Consider the following 16,597-nt stretch of genomic DNA (forward strand, 5'->3'; position numbering starts at 1 on the left):
CAATTCCAGTGCAGCTGTTTCCAAAATGTGCTATGCTCTGTACAGTCACAGGAAAGGGTTGTGATCAACAGGCCAGAGGAGGAAAGAGACAAAAGGAATCAGTTGGCACCATGTTTCAAGCCATTGCTGTATAGTTTATGCCATGTTTGGGGCAAAGTTATGTGACTGACACAGGGAAGTAGAGACAGCAAGAGGATTCTTCCTTCAGCAGTGTGCTGAAAGGACATACTGGATTTTTAGGATGCCTAAGTTCACACTATCATCGGAAAAGCATCACAGCTCCATTCAGTTGTAAAGGGCAAAGTCAGGGTGACTTTGCATGTGTTGCATGACCTCAGACAAACAGGAATTATTACTAACCCAAACAGCTGGAGGTGTAGAGTGAATTTCAGGTTATGAATCTAACAGAATAGAGCTTCTTGGCCAGGAGGGAAGATGATTGTGGGTAGGACACATTTAGAGAATCTCACAAATCAGTAGTGGCACGGAAATCATTCTTGTGGTAGCAGAACTGTGAGTCATTTAATGAAAGTAGTACCTATTAGGGCTGAAAGAAAGAAAAGAAGATGCTGTATCATATAAGGCATATTGAAACACCCTAGTTGGATAGGTTCAAAGAATGTGATTTTTGTCTTGGGCTATTCAATACCACAGCTTAGGTCCAGGAAGTCCCAGAGCCATTAATAGTTGAAAACTGAGGTACCATTAAGGGAAATACTACTATACGCTAGTCTTACTCATACACTCTTCCCTACCTTGCTCCCATTTCAGAAGGCATACTAGCCTTGATAGTGCAACAGAAATGCCCATTTTCATCTTTTTAGGAAAGAGGTAATGGAGAAAAAATAGTATTTGAGATGTGAATAATGATGCAGACATTTTACTAATAACAGGATCCTAGTAAACAAGACATTAGTGTAACTGAGAGGATCAAGCATACCATATTACCAGCCTCTCATTTTCAGTATAAGAGACCTTTGCAGCCCTGCTCCAACAGTTTGGAAGCTCTGTGAGGTCTCTGAGCTCCAGGTGCTTGGTAGAGTCAGTTGTCAGTGAAGGAAGTCCATCTGAGAGCACAGTGATTTCAAACTGGCAACAAGCAGGATTCCGTTATTCATCCTCCTTCCCGTCAGATGAAAGTGCTTATTTAGGTCACATGGAAAATTAGTTTCTCCCTTAACAGATGCCACAAAATTAGTACATGATAAACTGTATACCAAATTTTGTTAAATGTTACTTTGGAGTTGTAATTTTGCTAGGCGGTCAGTTGACATTTTTTGACACCATTTCAGAAGGGGAAAGTGGTAATTACCCATACTGCATCTTTTGTATATAATAAAAATGTATATTCATTTGCTATGCAAATATTTATTTAAGTAAGATGCTGCAGCAGAATATGCCCATGTTAGGTGCAGGAGGTAATGTTTGTGATAGGAGGTTACTTATTTCAATTCAACCCCAGCCTATGACATCTGGTTTTTTGTCATTTGGAGCCTTTCTTGAGCTGGGAGGTTTGTGCCAAGATGAGAGTAGAGGATGCCAAAGAGCATCTCTGCTTGTAATATGTGTTAAGAAGTTGTGCAGTTGACGTGAAATGGATTAACATACTGTCTGTTAGCTAAAATGCCTTCAGTGTTCTTCAAGCTAGATATAGAAAAAGAAGGGATTTAATAGAAAGCTGGAGCTAACTTCAGGGGAATTTAGGCTCTTTTTATCTTTATGTGGTGTAGATTAACAATTTAGTAAGGTCTGAATTACAGCTGAAAGACAAAAGGGAATTGAGTACCATAAAATTATATATTTTACTTGAAAAGGCTCTATGTTTTTGTAATTTCCATTTACTGGGCCAGTAGACTGTAGAGAAAATAGAGCCACTGAAGGAATATAAAATATAAATGTGTAGTGATAATGTACAAACTATGTGCCTTGGTTATTCTCTGCCCTTTAGTTGTAATTTCTCTTAAAACATCAAAAGCTCTCCTGTATAAAACCCATAAATGTGATTTTGAAAGGATTTTGAAAGGCACTTTGGTGCCTTTTGTATGTAATTTCTGTACAGAAGTTCTTCTCAAATAGAACATATTCACCAATCTTCATGAGAATGGCTGAAAATCATAGGACACCTAAAAGGGGAGCTGCACTTATATTTACCTTCAGGATGCTGAACTTTTCCTTTAGAAGTAATTATATGGTGATGTATTTTAATGTTTTCATATATACACTTGGCTCCAGCATCTGAGGGTTTAAGAAACTCACCAAGTACCAGGTACTCACCAAGTACAGGACCCATCACAGAACTTAGTGCACCAGTCTTTCAAGGTGGCAGCTCCCAGCTGTTCCTCTATCAGCCTTCATTGCCACCCTCTCTCCTCTTCAGCATCCTGTACACTCCCAGCCAGAACTGCTGCCTTCATGACCTACCTTGCTGGCCCCAGTAGCACAGCCTTTCCTCTCTTCCTCCGTTCTCTGCCTCTTAACAAGTCCCACCAAGGCAGCACGGAGTTCAGCCTGATCATGAAGTGTTAGTAAATGAGCTTGAGCTCTGTGCCATGTCTCACCCCTGTTGTAGCTACACTTCACCCATCAGAAATGCTACATTTCTGGAATTATGATCTTGATTGGCGTCATCCAGTCAATTCATGAGTATTCATGAGTATTTCCAGACTTAGATCTGTGCCTACAAGTGCTAATCCAGTCACTGCAAGTGGCAGGGTGAATGTCAGAAGGGAACACTTCCTGTTCTACTGGAGTAATTTTTACATGGGAATCTCTGAAGAGGACATTTCCTTGACCCATACAACATTCACAGCAGACTGCAGTAAATCCAAATAAGCCATTTCAACCCAGCATATAAATTACTTAATTGAATGCTTTGGTGTGTTGTACAAAATATGAATTTAGGACAGGGATCTTTTTCTCAGGGTTGGGGGTACATATGTGTGCATAGCTGAATAAAACTGCTTCTTCAGATACGTACAAGTCTGTCTGTTAAAGGTGGAAGACAAAGTCCTACTTCAGCCAAGAGGTGAACAGTAGGCAGGAACCACACACAGTGCCACTCTCTAGGAAAAATGTAGTAATCCAGAGCCATACTAAGATTTCTCATTACAGAGATGTCACAGCCTTTTCAGTACTCTGCAGCCCATTTGCTGGTGCAGTTACTTGTACAAGCAGTAAAAGCTCATCTGAAGAACATCGTGCTCCATCAGGCAGATTTATTCCTTCATCCTTACCATGTTTCTTATTCTCCAGATGGCAAGTACAGCCAAATTAGACCTAGCAAATCCAGCCAAGTCTGGTTGCCATAGGCTAATAGCAGGAGATACAGTGGTGCTTTCCTTTCTGAGGATACGTAGGCAAGACAGGGATGCACAGATTTAGTGTACCTGCTGCAGCTGGCATCCCAGTGGTATTGTATACTGGTGGGGCAGGTAGGTGATGGAGCAGGAGCAGTACTTGAGTGCAGGAGTGTTTGCCAAGCAGTGCATCTCCTGAGCTGAGGTGATGTAAAATAGCAAAAATCAATCTGTCATGAAGACACTGTCTGCATCAGTGAGGCTCCACATCATGGTCATGTTGAGGAGCTGCAGGCAGACAGCACTCAACTATATAAACATGAAAAATTTTGTTGGTGCTACACCTGAGGCAGAGAGGTAAGGCACAGGGTTGACGAGGTGTGACAAATCCACACTGCCAACTGTAAGCCTGTATTTCCCTCTGCCTTGGGTGAGAACAGTGGTGCAGGATTGTTGCCACTGGGGAGCCTTGGCTCTGGCAGATGCGTTCCCCCTCTGCGGTCAGTCTCGGTCAGTCTGCGTTCCTTCCACACTGAGCTGACCCCATGAAGAACATGCGAGTCTCAGGTCAAGAAAAGGGTCCACATTGTGAACCATTTTATACACCTGTTAGTTTTTCAATGATTGTTTTGATGTTACAACCTTAGTGATACATCAGAAAGTTTTATGGAGAATAATAGATGGCTGTTCCAAAAAGTTTGCTCCCTGTGACCAGATCTATGCTCTACATACCAGCAGTAGCATCCAGGCTCTTCCAGAGAACTAGCCAGTGCATGCTGCCTGCACTGCTGAGCAGCTCCTGCACATGCCGTGTGCCTGCATGGGGCTGGGAGCTGCATCCGTGCAGTAGGAATGCACAGGCAAAACCAAACTAAGGAGCTCCTAACTCACAGCAAGGCTAGGCACACTTTGTTGCAGTCGCTGGCTCCTAAAGAGCCCATGGGTGGGCTGAGCATCTTAGACACTTGCTTGCCATTGTGTCTGGGCTGGGAGTGTGTGTGTAATCTAGTGTGAAACAATTGTACTTTATTCAGCGTTGGACATCATGTGAATTCTGGTGAGAAGGCACCTTGTTCAAGCAAGGAGCGAGACATCTGAATCCTTGCACACCCAGAATATACACCTCCTAAACTGCCTTTTTGTGACTGAATTTGTTGGTGATTGCTCTTTTATTTTCCCAACCAGACTAGTTGACTAGGAGGTCAGTGTTTCTTTGTAAAAATGGAAGATAAATACTAAAAAGCAACCAGATATGGTAACTTCAGGGTTTTTTAACAAAATATTAGTGTGATTTTAAGAGAGCCAAACAGTTCTTTCTGAATGTAGTTTAAAAAATTTGCTCCCTGGCTGACAGCTGTGTGCCCCAAGTTGTGTTCAGTGGGGCAACTGTAAACTCGCATATAGGGGTTTATAATAGAAACTGCAACTCTGCCTTCAGCAAGGCTGTGTAGACACACCACTGCAATTTCAATTTGATTAGATGCTCAATCAGTTATTCCTGGTAATAAAAGCGAAAGGCACGAGGTATTTTAGCTTTACATGTACTACTTTTATCCAGGATACTTGGCAGGTGAATATCTCAAAGGGAGAATTAGAAATAGAGGCTCTAAGCTGTTTGAATTCCCTCCTTGCACCATGTTTGTGAAGTGATTTATTGGAGTTGCAGCCTATAGACCATACATCACCTTCCTGGTTGGCTTTGTTGGCACCTTGTCACATTCTTTCGGGCTTGAGGAATTCATTGTTCTTGTTTGAACTGATAAGAACAAAAAAGGATTTTCTGCCGAGACCTTGGGAAAGGCAGAGGGGGAGGAATGTTGACATGAAACAGCAGGGCTGCACTTTCCCAAGCCTTTCAGCCGGCCCAGCAGCCTGCATTCTTCCCTGGCTGAGGAGCCCGGGTGGAGGTGTGATAAGCACCATTTCCTTGCTGCTACTGCCCAAAAGCATAGCCCTGGGGTAGGATTCCAAGCTGCTGCTGCCCAAATATGTGGCCCCGGGGTAGGAACTCTTCAAAGAAAATCTCTAATAGTAGCAGGAGGTCAGATTGCCAGGATGAATGTGTAGCATAGAGTGTTGCTTAATATCACAGAATCACAGAATGGGTCAGGTTGGAAGAGACCACAGTGGATCATCTGGTTCAACCTCCCTGCTCATTGTTATTATTACAAAGAGAGCTGATATTATTTCAAGGACAGCCTCAGTAGGGCTTTCTTTTATCCTCTCAACAAGAGAGCTTTAGGAGGCTTCACAGGTACTTGGAAGGCGTAATACAAGCACAACACTCCTCTGTGCACATAGCAGGAAAAAAGCTTTGGAGCAGATGAATACCTGTTCTGGAAAAATTCTGCATTAAATTGGTACTTCTGTATCTCTGCTTATCAGTACCAATACAGTTCATACTGGTGCATCCTTATATAAGTCTCAAGCCCTTGTGGTGACATTTTGTGCTTTCAGGACAAGTAAAGAAACAAATCTTTTTCATAATGTTGAGAAAATTTGAAAGAAACCACGAAAAGTTACACTAGAGTTTCCATTCAGGATAGTGACCTCCAGGAGGGTGATGAGATACTGTGTTTGTGACAGTGCTTGTTATGAAGCCTGTTAGAAGCAAAGCAATGCTCTCAATAACCATAATATGTTCTACCTTCAAGGAATGGTTCTGGAACCAGGAACTCAGTTCACCTTCCTAAGTGGAGCATTCAAGGGTAAAGTGGGGGAAGAAGGATCAGGGTGGTATATTTCCCAAATGGCACACACAGAGCAAGGTGAATTTTAGAGGACTGGCTCTTTTACTGGAGCAGGTCCCAGCAGAGGGCTACAAAAATGATTAAGGGACTGAAGCATCTGTCTTAGGAGGGTAGGATGAGGGAGCTGGGCCTGTTCAACCTTGATAAGAGAAAGCTGAGAGAGGACCTCATCAATGTCTGTAAGTATCTGAAGTGAGAGAGCCAAGATAATGGAGCTAGGCTCTTCTCAGTGGTTCTGAGCCATCGGACAAGAGACAACAGGCAGAAACTGATGGATGTACAGAAGTTCCAGCTGAACATGAGAGAGAACTTCTTCACTGTGCAGGTGACCGAGCACTGGAACATGCTGCCCTTGCTGGAGATATTCAAGAACTGTCTGGAGGCAGTCCTGTGCGGTGTGCTCTGCTTGAGCAGGGAAGCTGGATCAGATGACCTGCTGTGGTCCCTTCCATCCTCACTCACACTGTGAATTCTGTTATAGCTCAAATATAGCTTAGCTAACAATGCTTTTCAGAGAATACAATTTGTGTGATATGTTGGATGCTCTGTGGGTTTTTTTTCAATGTTAAGAGCAGGCTTATGTCTTAGCAGGCATAGCAGTCTGTCTGTGCACAGCTCTGTGTGGACACAAAGCCATAAGAGATGAGTTATGGTTTAAACCAGTTTATGTCACCCAAGGAGGCAGCTCTCACTAGTCAGGGCACTGTGGGGAGCACTGAGTATGAGCATCCCCACCAATGCTGCTCTCACAGGAAGGTGGAGGAGAAATGAGACACCACAGGGAGGAGAGGGCAGGTTGATGTTGACAGGACAGAAGGGAAAGTAAAGTGGTGAGGGATGTTAAGGTGGCAGTGGCAGAAAGCCAAGATCCTATGGGATAGTCAAAAAAGCAGTGGCAAGGTGTCCTGGTTAGAAGCAGGTTGTGAAGCATCAGTGTACAGTGCAAAGCCTGCCTGCCCAGCTTCAAGTCCTCAGGCCAGAGAGTGTAGTTGATGTGCTTTAGTTTTCATCAAGTGTAAAATAGGAATGGTAACTCCATAAACTTTCACTTTATAAAATATTTTTGCATCTTTAGATGAAAAGCCAGACATTTATTTTACTAGCATGTGGGATAGAGGAAAACCTTTCTATCTGGGAAAGCCCTCTTCTAGGGGTAGAGATCAGTTCCTTTGGGGTTGGGATATGTAAGCCCATCATCTGTTGCTTAGACCACAGCAATGAAATTTGTAATTTAGCATTCAGTAGCTTTTATTGCCTGAGAGGTTCGCATTTTGACTTTATTACCAGTAGTGGCTATACAGAGATTATACACAAGGATAAAATACACATGAGGTGTAAATGGAGAAGTGCCAGTGTGTGTGAATGTGCCTGTGTATATGTGTAAGCCTATCTTTGTAATGCATGAAGCAGCTTTATACAGGACAAAGACAAGCTTGATGGGCTTTTTAAGTCAGTATTGGCAGGTCTAATAAAAAAGTATTTTTCTGCCTGCAAATCCCACCTTGCTCATAATGTGAGCTGGTCACATTCACCTTGCATTTCAAACACAGTTTGTTAAGAGGTGCTCTTCTCTTGGCAGCCTGGCATCTTCTTGATGTCATTTGAACAGGTATATTCGACTTTAACAATGGTTGCCAGAGAGTATTTGACACTAATTTGAAGGTGGATGGATTTTGTGGTGCAAATGCTCCCTTGCATTGGGCTTACAGTGCAAAATGCTGCAGGGATTGCATCTCTGATCTCATGTGAGTATCTCTGCTGAGGCGGGGGCTGCTGGCTCAGGCACTGCCTTTGTAGGTGTTCTTAATGATTTTCTCTTCAGATAACCCCACACTATCGTCTTTTTCTCCAAGTCCAGCTCCTCTGACATTCACATTGGCAAGCTTGCCAGCTTTGAGCTTTGCCTTTTCCCCAGCTTGGAAGCTGCCCTGCCTTCCAGCACTGAGCTCACTGACAGTGTATCACTGCTCTCTGCTGGAGAAGCATTCAGCTGGGCCAGGTCTCTCTGGGTCTCCAGCTGTTTGTCAGTAATGCAGGTGTGATGGCCAAACCGATAACCTCTGAGCCTTCAAGGGCAAACTTAACATACAGCTTATTCCTGTTCCTCCTGCAGCACAATTTAGGGTCTCTGTTATACAGGCTGGAGACAAGAGTTTTCAGAAAGATGAGAGAGATAAATAGGGTGATACTAGGTGAACACAAACATCTGTGGTCAGGCAGACTCGCTCCTTGGGAGTGCACTATAACAGATATTTGTGTCATTTTCACAGGTTTCTGCTCTAGCCTGGAGTATAATTCCCAGTTGTATGTGCATATAATGATCCATCTGTGAAATGTTTCTTCAGGTCAGATGGAATGACCAGTTAGGAGAGTGTTTTTCTACTCAAGGGGCACAATAAGCATGAGGTCCCAAGAGTTGATGTTGAAAGAGAGTTGCTTCAGTCATCTTAATCAAATTTTGGTAGTTGCGGAAATTATTCTGGCTGTTGCATTGAGTCATTTTTCAAAGACACGAGAAAATGATCAGATCTTCCCCACAAAATGAGAATTATTTAAAATAGTGCTTCCCATTTGAGCCCACACACGTACACATCTATATCATGTAAATGCACACGTGATACATCTTCTAATTTCATATACTTTTGTAGCTCTGGTATCCTTTTTGCTTGGAAACCATTCAAGCATAATTTACAAAAACGCAGCTTTACAACGGCTTTAAAGTGCTTTTATATTCTGCAGCATTCCATGTGAATTATTGCTGTGCTGTCAAAGAAAACAAAAACATTTGGGAAGGACTGTTTATTTTACAGTGGTTGACCAAAAGTATGCAACTGGTTATAAAAAAATGTAGACAGCTAACAATGGGAGGTACCATTGCTGATTCTGTAACCCATTCACAAACCTTTGACAGTGATTTTAGATCACTAGAGATAGAGCTAGGGACTTCCCACAGGAAAACACACACACTTCCAAATCACTCAAGTTATGAAAAAAACCACACCATTCTCCTCTCTGTCAGTCCATCCTTATTGTTTTCCCCACCTGCCCACACAGCCAAGCAAAAAACATGGGATTTCTGTATGTGTAGTGAGGCCTTTTTTTCAGCCAACTGTTTTTTTTTGGAGTGGTTTCCACTACAAGACAGTAGTAGAGATGTGAATTTGAATTTCTCTTGTCTTTCAGAGAAATCTTTTTATTAAGGTGGTACTGCTTCTTGTGCTGTAGGGTGCCATTTCCTATGATTAGACTCACTGTATTTTGAGCTCCCCTACAAATTATTGCATGCAGGTTGAGGGTAAGTTGGAGTCTATAAGATATTTTGCTTCTTGTTAGAAATAAAGCACGTGTTTCCAGTCTGCTCATACTAGAAAGTGAGTGGTAGAACAGAAGGCAGCCCAAAGGGTGACCAAAGAGACTGCCATATGAGTGGATGCCCTGTGAGGAATGACTGGGTAAGCTGGGACTCTTCAGCCTGGAAGAGATTTAGAAGAGTCTACAAAGCCATGAGAGGCATGGAGAGATCTGGTAGGGATTGGCTCTTGACTATTTTTTCTAAAACTGGAGTGAATGGAATCAAGTAAAATCAGCAGTAGCCTGTTCCAGAAAAAGTAGAGATAGAGTCCCTGAATTAGCCATATTGCTTTGCTTGGTCCCAGTGTAAATGTTGGGGTGGGCAGAGAATCCTTTAAAGCAAACAGTAACAGTCATAGTCATAGTCATGGTCATAAGAATAATAACAATCATAATCTTAAGAAATGTTAATGAAAAAAAAAAAACAAACCCTGCAAGTATTTCTTGCAAAGTGGTAAAAATTCAGCCTTGGTCTGCATTACTTTTTAGCTACCAATAACCTGCAGAACACTAAAAAAGAGAATGAAAGAGAGAAGGAAAGAAAACTGTTAAAATAGTATCATTCACTCTCTGCCCTACTCTTTACAAGTTCCATGCAGTTGGTAATAAAGATCTGGTGATGAAGAAAGGATGTGAATCCTAGTGAACCTGCCTTTCATAAATGTACGGGTATTACTGTGTCACTGCTGTTGACACATTTCCTTTCCCTGTAGGTGCACACCCTTCCCCTTGCATTTCTGCAGTGTGTGTAAGTTGATCTGAATAGTCCTGCCTCTTATTTGGAATTTTATTTGAAAATTGAGGTGAGGAGTGTCTGTGAACTCACTAGCAGCTGATCAATCCTTTAGCCCTCTATTTATTACCCTAGTAAATCAAAAGTGCCAGAGGCTGTTCAGTATTACCTTGCATGGCTACGTAATTAAAGCTATCTTCCCTGACCAGAGGGAAATAAGCATGCAAAAGCCTGCTGCTGTTTGCCAAAAGGAATCTTAGTCAATGGGAGAGAGAGAGAGAGAGAGAAATGTTTTGTGCTTGGTCTTTTTGCTGCTTATATTAGAAACATGCACTGCTATTTCTATCTGTTTTGCCAGTTGGCATGCATCCACCTTTTCTATTCATGCTCAAACAGCCAGGAACACTAAGGCAGGAGAGGAAGCCCCTTCTCATATGTTGCTGACTGAGCTGCCAATGGCTTGTATTTGTAGTGGATCCAGCAACAAAACAAAGCACAAAGCAATCCCATCACATCAGCCGTGTGTGCTAACGAATAGGTTCATTGGATAATTTTGGAGCAGATTCCCAGACCTTCCCTTCCACTTCAGTTGAAGTAAAGGCATTAAATTTATTTAATGCCCAAAGTAAAAGTGGCATATGTTTCACTACACTTGAATAACTATTTTGTTAGGCAAAAAAAAAAAAAAAACACCCTACACAACAAAACAAACAAACAAATAAAAAACACCAGAAGGAAAACCCTGAGGTGCTTACTACTCAAATGTAGATGGAGATGGATGAACTTAATCTGAACTGATTCAGTTGAGTTGGTTAGATGGTTTAATTGAGCTTTGGTACAGCAGAAAACTAGATATCTCTTCTGACCAGGAAATGGTAAACCATCTTATAAACAGCCTGTCATGAGAGAAACTGAGTCATTAACTTGCATGTGCAAATGGCATATACACTTATGTGTCTCATGCCGAAGTTACAGCTTCAACAGAAATAGTTTTACAGGGACTGAATAATAGTTGGGAGAAATAGAAGGGGTAGGGAAGCAAGAAAAACAGCCAAGTAATTGCAAACATCCTCCAGAGATGTAGCCAAGAAATGACATTTGGGATGCTGAATGTGAGCTAGCAAGATGAATACAATTCCTACCACAAAGACTTTTTGTCAAGGTAGTCATCATTTTGGGATGGGTTGATTTCACAGGATACACTTGCTGATAGAAACAGGCTTGTCCTAGCCTTCCCCATTGGTGGTAGGATTTACTGATACTGGAAGTGAATTGTGCTCTGGGTGTCTCACTGAAAAATAATCTTTCAGATTCTTTTCACCCATTCATTCTGAACTACCGAATTATGTGACACCATGGGAGTCAAGGTATACTCAAGGTGCTGTACCCTGTGCTAACCCTGTAGAACCACTGATAAGCTTTAGTTCACAGACTCAGATCAATCTATTATGTTTTCAAGCAGCTTGCTATTAAGAATGATAGAAGGGAATATTTTTAACATAAATAGTATGATCTTGTTGTGGTTGGGCACAACACAACAGAATTTATTGGTACCTACAAATACTGCTTTAAGAGAGAGGAAACAGGTTTTTTTCAGCTTTGTGAAAACTCTAGATTAGGATAAAGTAATGTAGTTAGGGAAAGTTAATAATAATTTAAAATTAACTGATCCACATTTTGAATAGTTTCCTTTTCTGAATTCACTGATATTTTTGTTCTTGGTCCTCTGAACCTTTCATTGGGGAACTATCTCTTACAAAAGTGAAAAATGAAATATCTTCTGCATCTATTATATTTCTGATGTGTAAATCCTTTGGGCATTGTAGAAAGGAGAATGCTGTTATTCCATGTATGAAATTAGGCATCAGAAAGTGAATTGGTGGCATATCCTGTTTCTGCATTCTCTACCTGAAATAAACTGCTGTTTCTGTTACCTATAAGTGTGTTTCAGGAGTTTATATTTTGTTACAAAACACATACTGTATTTTCCTATTGTTTGCAAGAAAAACAATGCTTTTTGAAAAGTTTTATCCCTTAGCTGGGACATTATTGTGAAGGCATTTCAGAAACCAGCAGCACATTTTGTCAAAGATTGTCCTTTTTCTTATGTGCTGAGCCAGCAGTTTCTGCCTCGGCTCTGTACTAAGGAATACTTTGAAAATGGAAAATCTAGTCAATGGGCTGCTCATGTTACAGAAAAAGAGCAAGAGTTGACCCCGGGCATTTCACATGTTCTTATTCAGTATCTTTTCTCTGCAAAGCCAGTTGGAGCTGTAATCATTTCTGTGTGTTATTTCATAGAGAAAACTCACCAAATGAATGGAAGCTGGGGTTGGTTTTGCCTGTTGGCTGGCCTGCGGTAGCCAGCCACATGTGTGTGGTTGGCTTGCTGCAGATGGAAGGCAAACAGCATCACTTAAACTGCTATCAGTGGGCCAGCATGTGGTCAGTAACTTGACTGTGTGCCTGCATTTCCTGTTTTGAACTGACCCAGAGGCAGTCTGCTGGTAGTAAAAACCTACCTGAGAAATATTTGTCAGGGAAAGTTTAAGACATGGGGATGTGATTTGAGTATTAAATTTAATTTTAATGATTACAGTATGGGAACAGGCTTAGAAAAAAAAAGGATTGTTAGCATAGCTGCAATGTCTTGGGAAGGTGGACATTCACTTATGGGATGTCCCCAAGCCAAGGGTATCTGGGTGTGGGAACGCTGCATACACAGAACAAAACACTGGAGCTCTGAGATTCCAGAGTTTAATATGCTTTGGTGTGCTTTTCCTTCCTTGCTTTTATGGACAATGAACAAACCTGGGAGAATAATATAAGTCTAGATTTACTGTACAGATTTTAAATCTCATATTCTTTATGGCACAAGGTAGGCTGTAAAAGTTCAAGGTTTCAGCTTTGTGTCAATCAGTGCAGTGCCATCAAAGAGACTAAGACAGTTCTTGTTTGTAAAAATCAGGGCAGAATAATTTGGAAAAAAATTAAAGCTAATTCAGCATTAATGAACTAGAACATTTTCATTACCTTAAAGCAAGTAAAAACATCGGATCTGCAAGTTTCTGTACGTGTCTGCTGCTTGCTGAAGCATCCAGACGCTCATGTGCTTTACTTGCAGCGTGCCCCCCCACCCCTTCACAAGTGAAGTGTATTTATTGTTGTCTCAGCTGTAAGCATGAACTTGGCACACATATTAGCATTACAAGATAGCCTCTTTTCTCTCCTTTAGCAAAGTGAAATGATAATGACCTATGCACTTATGCTCATCAGACTCGTCTCAGATAATACCTTTCTTCCCACTCTCCCTTTCAGTGTAGACTGGGTCCTGATGGTACAGAAAAATAGCTCACAGTAGAGTTGGAAGCAGCGCTGTACTGGTGGCTGCAGGATGGACAGATGAAGAGTGTGTCTCTGAGTGGGTGGGAGGATGTGGTGCTTGGCCATCTCACAGTGCTGTGCAGGTTGCAGTGTCCAGCCAGCCTCACACATCTCCATTTCCATCTCTCCCTCCATTTCAACCTCCTCCTTGCTCATTTTCTCCTTCTTGACTTACTCCACTATCTATTTATTTAGCTAGTTCTGTGACTACAGGTTCTCTAACTCTAGCTGCTCTTGCTTGTGTCCTAACAGGAGAAAGAGGAAGAGAGGGAGGGAGGAAGGGAGGGAGGGAGTCCCGTCTCTCCTGCTGACACTCGCCTCCAAGGTCTTGGCTAGAGGACAGCCACTGCTGGCAGCAGTCTGGGAGGAACTCAGTGGTAGCAAAAGAAAAGAATTTGGCAGGGAGGTGAACCACATGATTGTGATTCATCCCGCACTCTTGAAATGTGGCAGGGGGGGTCGGAAAGGCTTCATGTGCCAGCACTGAGAGCAGAGATATTCACATTCAAACATCACATTCTTTTTATAGTAAGGCATGGCTCATAGGAAAAATATTGAACTTGGCCTTCCAGGATGAAGAAAATAGGCCTAACTGTGGTTTTACTGTTTGAGTCACTCACTTAATCAGTTATTGGTTGCATGTAGGAAGCCTTCTATTAGGCTGACTTGGAAAAATTGTTTTTCATTAATTAATAATGACAATGAGCTGTTTTTCAAATTGCTCAAAACTGCTTTCATTTGTAGGCTCCCTTATGCAAAAACACTCCTAATATACCACGGTTCAGAATAGTAATCACCTTAATCCAGTCCCTTGATATAGCTGCCTTCTAGATAAGGCTCTCATTTTTATCAGGAGTTAGAAGTTTGCTGGAGAGGTGAACAAAGTTGTATGGAAATCATGATGACCTGTGGACCTGATTCTTCTACCTTTCCTCATATAGGATAGCCTCTTATCCCTGGGTTGCATGTGTGTTCCATTCACATACCATGTAGGAATGAAAGCAACAGAAGATGCCATTTAATGTGCATGGAAGTGCAGCGTGGTGGTTTGAAGACCATGTAATAAATCAGTTCCAGTACAGCTTAAAAATTCTGGCTTTCATTTTGTAAGCCACATTTTTGTGAAAATCCAGCGTAACAAGACCATCTCCTTAGCCTTATTTTGGCCCAGCTTCTCTTTCCAGCAGGAGGTGGTTACAAATGCAGCTGTGGAAGCGCAGTTCAGCTGAAGAACACCAGTCTGCATAGTCCCACAGACTCACGAGGCCCACATTGGCTTAAAGGGTGATTACTTCCGTTGCACCATAAATCTGCATTTGCATCCAAAAATGTAGAGGCCACAGTGTATGGAAGTTCCTTTTCCTCCGTGAGTGTGTTTATGACAGATTTATATTGATGGCAGCAGTGTACACCGCCACAAATGTCTATTACATTCAAGCTTTCCTAACTCAGTCCCTGTTTCCTGCTGAAGTTGAAACAAGGTCCTGTATGAATGAGGGGTGAAATTACAGCAGAAGTTTCTAATTGTGTTAGTACAGGAGAACTTTTAATAAATAGAGCAAGACCTTTTGCGTTCAGAGCTACCCCTGCCCTCTCTTTACCAGTTCACATTTTTTGCCCTACAGAAAACCAGTAAATGTGTGCCTATATATCTCCCTATGTTTACGAAGGATATTTGAAAGGAAGGTCAGAAGTGCTTTGATTCTTGAAAAAAGCCAGCCAGTTTCATCTACACAGAACTTTCAAAGTGTATACAAAAACACAAATGCTGGTAACTGTTATTTCAGGCCTCAGGCTTAGACATGATAAATTAACACTGTCCAGATTTCATTTTGGAAGCAGTGCCTACTCCTGCACAGACATTCATATCCTGATGAACTCTGGGGCAGCTCAGAGGGGTAATCACCACATCCTCTGTCTGACCCTGACGGTGACTGCTTCCTCCTGCCTCCCACGCTGGGCTGAGCAGATTGGGTGACTGCAGACTGAGTTTGGGTGTGAACACCAGCCACAGCTGTGAAAGCCAAGCCAATATCAAGTTCAGCTCTGCAAGAGTATTATAGGCCCAGATACTTCTTCTCATCCTCCTTCCCCTCTGCCCTCTTCCTGTTTCTCTGTGACAGAAGAGGAAGAAAAATTTGATGTTTACAGTAAGGGTTTCAGAGGTACCCAGTGCATTTTAGGAGTGGTACCAATGTCTTTGGGGCTTTGAAGAACCCTACTGTGAAACTGCTCTGATAAACCATAGTCCTCTCCCTGTTCTCATACCAATTTGACACCACTGTTTTAATTGGAATAATTCCTTTTCAATTCTAAGTCTAAATTGGGAACCAGGAGGCAATGCTGAGCTGTAATCAGAAAGAGGCAGTGATATCTTGCCCATTCCTCTCTCCTCTGTAACTGTGTTTGCTTTTTGTTTGTTGGACAAACATCCTTTCTATTTAACTTGTTGTGGGCTCTGATTGCTTTGCCGAAAGACTAGAGGAGAAGCATGGACATGAGCAGAACCTAACTCCTTGAAGAGACTATCAAAGAAATTGAATCAATCCCAGAAATCATGGCATGCAAAAATGCCTCCAGGGTGCCTATCTACTTCTCTTTTCACCTGTACCAGCTTCTGAATCTAAGCTGGTTCAGTTATTTCTTGCTTCGGTTCTTTTTTTACTACAGGATTTAATGGCTTAGGACTTAATAGTTTGCAGTAGTAAATTGCTCCACCTTTGATTGAAAGGAGAGTTCAAAATCTTCTGAACCAGATCCCCTCTTTAAACAGCCCAACTCTATAGCAAAAATCACTGGGATGCTGTTGTCTGTGTTTGCTGTGATTCACCCATCAGCCACCTCATGCAGGGTGGTTTCGAACTGTTCCTGCCTGAGCCTCTGTCACCTCTTGTGCCAGAGATTGTGCTTCTGGCTGAGCTGGGGCATCTGAGTAATCAAGGTGTCTGCACAGGTTTAGCACAGTTTTTTTTTTGGGCTGACATGCTACTGCAAACATCTGTCTGTGCCTTTAGTTTCCTAACATATCTTTAAATGCCTCTGTATGTGTGTCTTCCCAAAGACAGAGGAAGTCTGTAGTAGAG

At 42.0% G+C, this 16,597-nt stretch overlaps 1 protein-coding gene and 1 long non-coding RNA gene across 4 annotated transcripts in view; both read left to right on the forward strand.

Annotated features, from left to right (window-relative positions):
* Nucleotides 1-16,597, forward strand: part of HMGA2 (high mobility group AT-hook 2) — a 110,836-nt gene that overhangs the window by 42,586 nt on the left and 51,653 nt on the right. The gene's annotated exons all lie outside the window — the stretch shown is intronic.
* Nucleotides 5,906-6,709, forward strand: LOC137473969 (uncharacterized). The gene is made up of 3 exons (XR_010999087.1): nucleotides 5,906-6,064; nucleotides 6,153-6,225; nucleotides 6,372-6,709. It is a non-coding gene; the product is annotated as an uncharacterized lncRNA (long non-coding RNA).

The sequence above is a fragment of the Anomalospiza imberbis genome, chromosome 5 (assembly GCF_031753505.1).
Source record: "Anomalospiza imberbis isolate Cuckoo-Finch-1a 21T00152 chromosome 5, ASM3175350v1, whole genome shotgun sequence".
Classification (NCBI taxonomy): Eukaryota; Metazoa; Chordata; class Aves; order Passeriformes; family Viduidae; genus Anomalospiza; species Anomalospiza imberbis.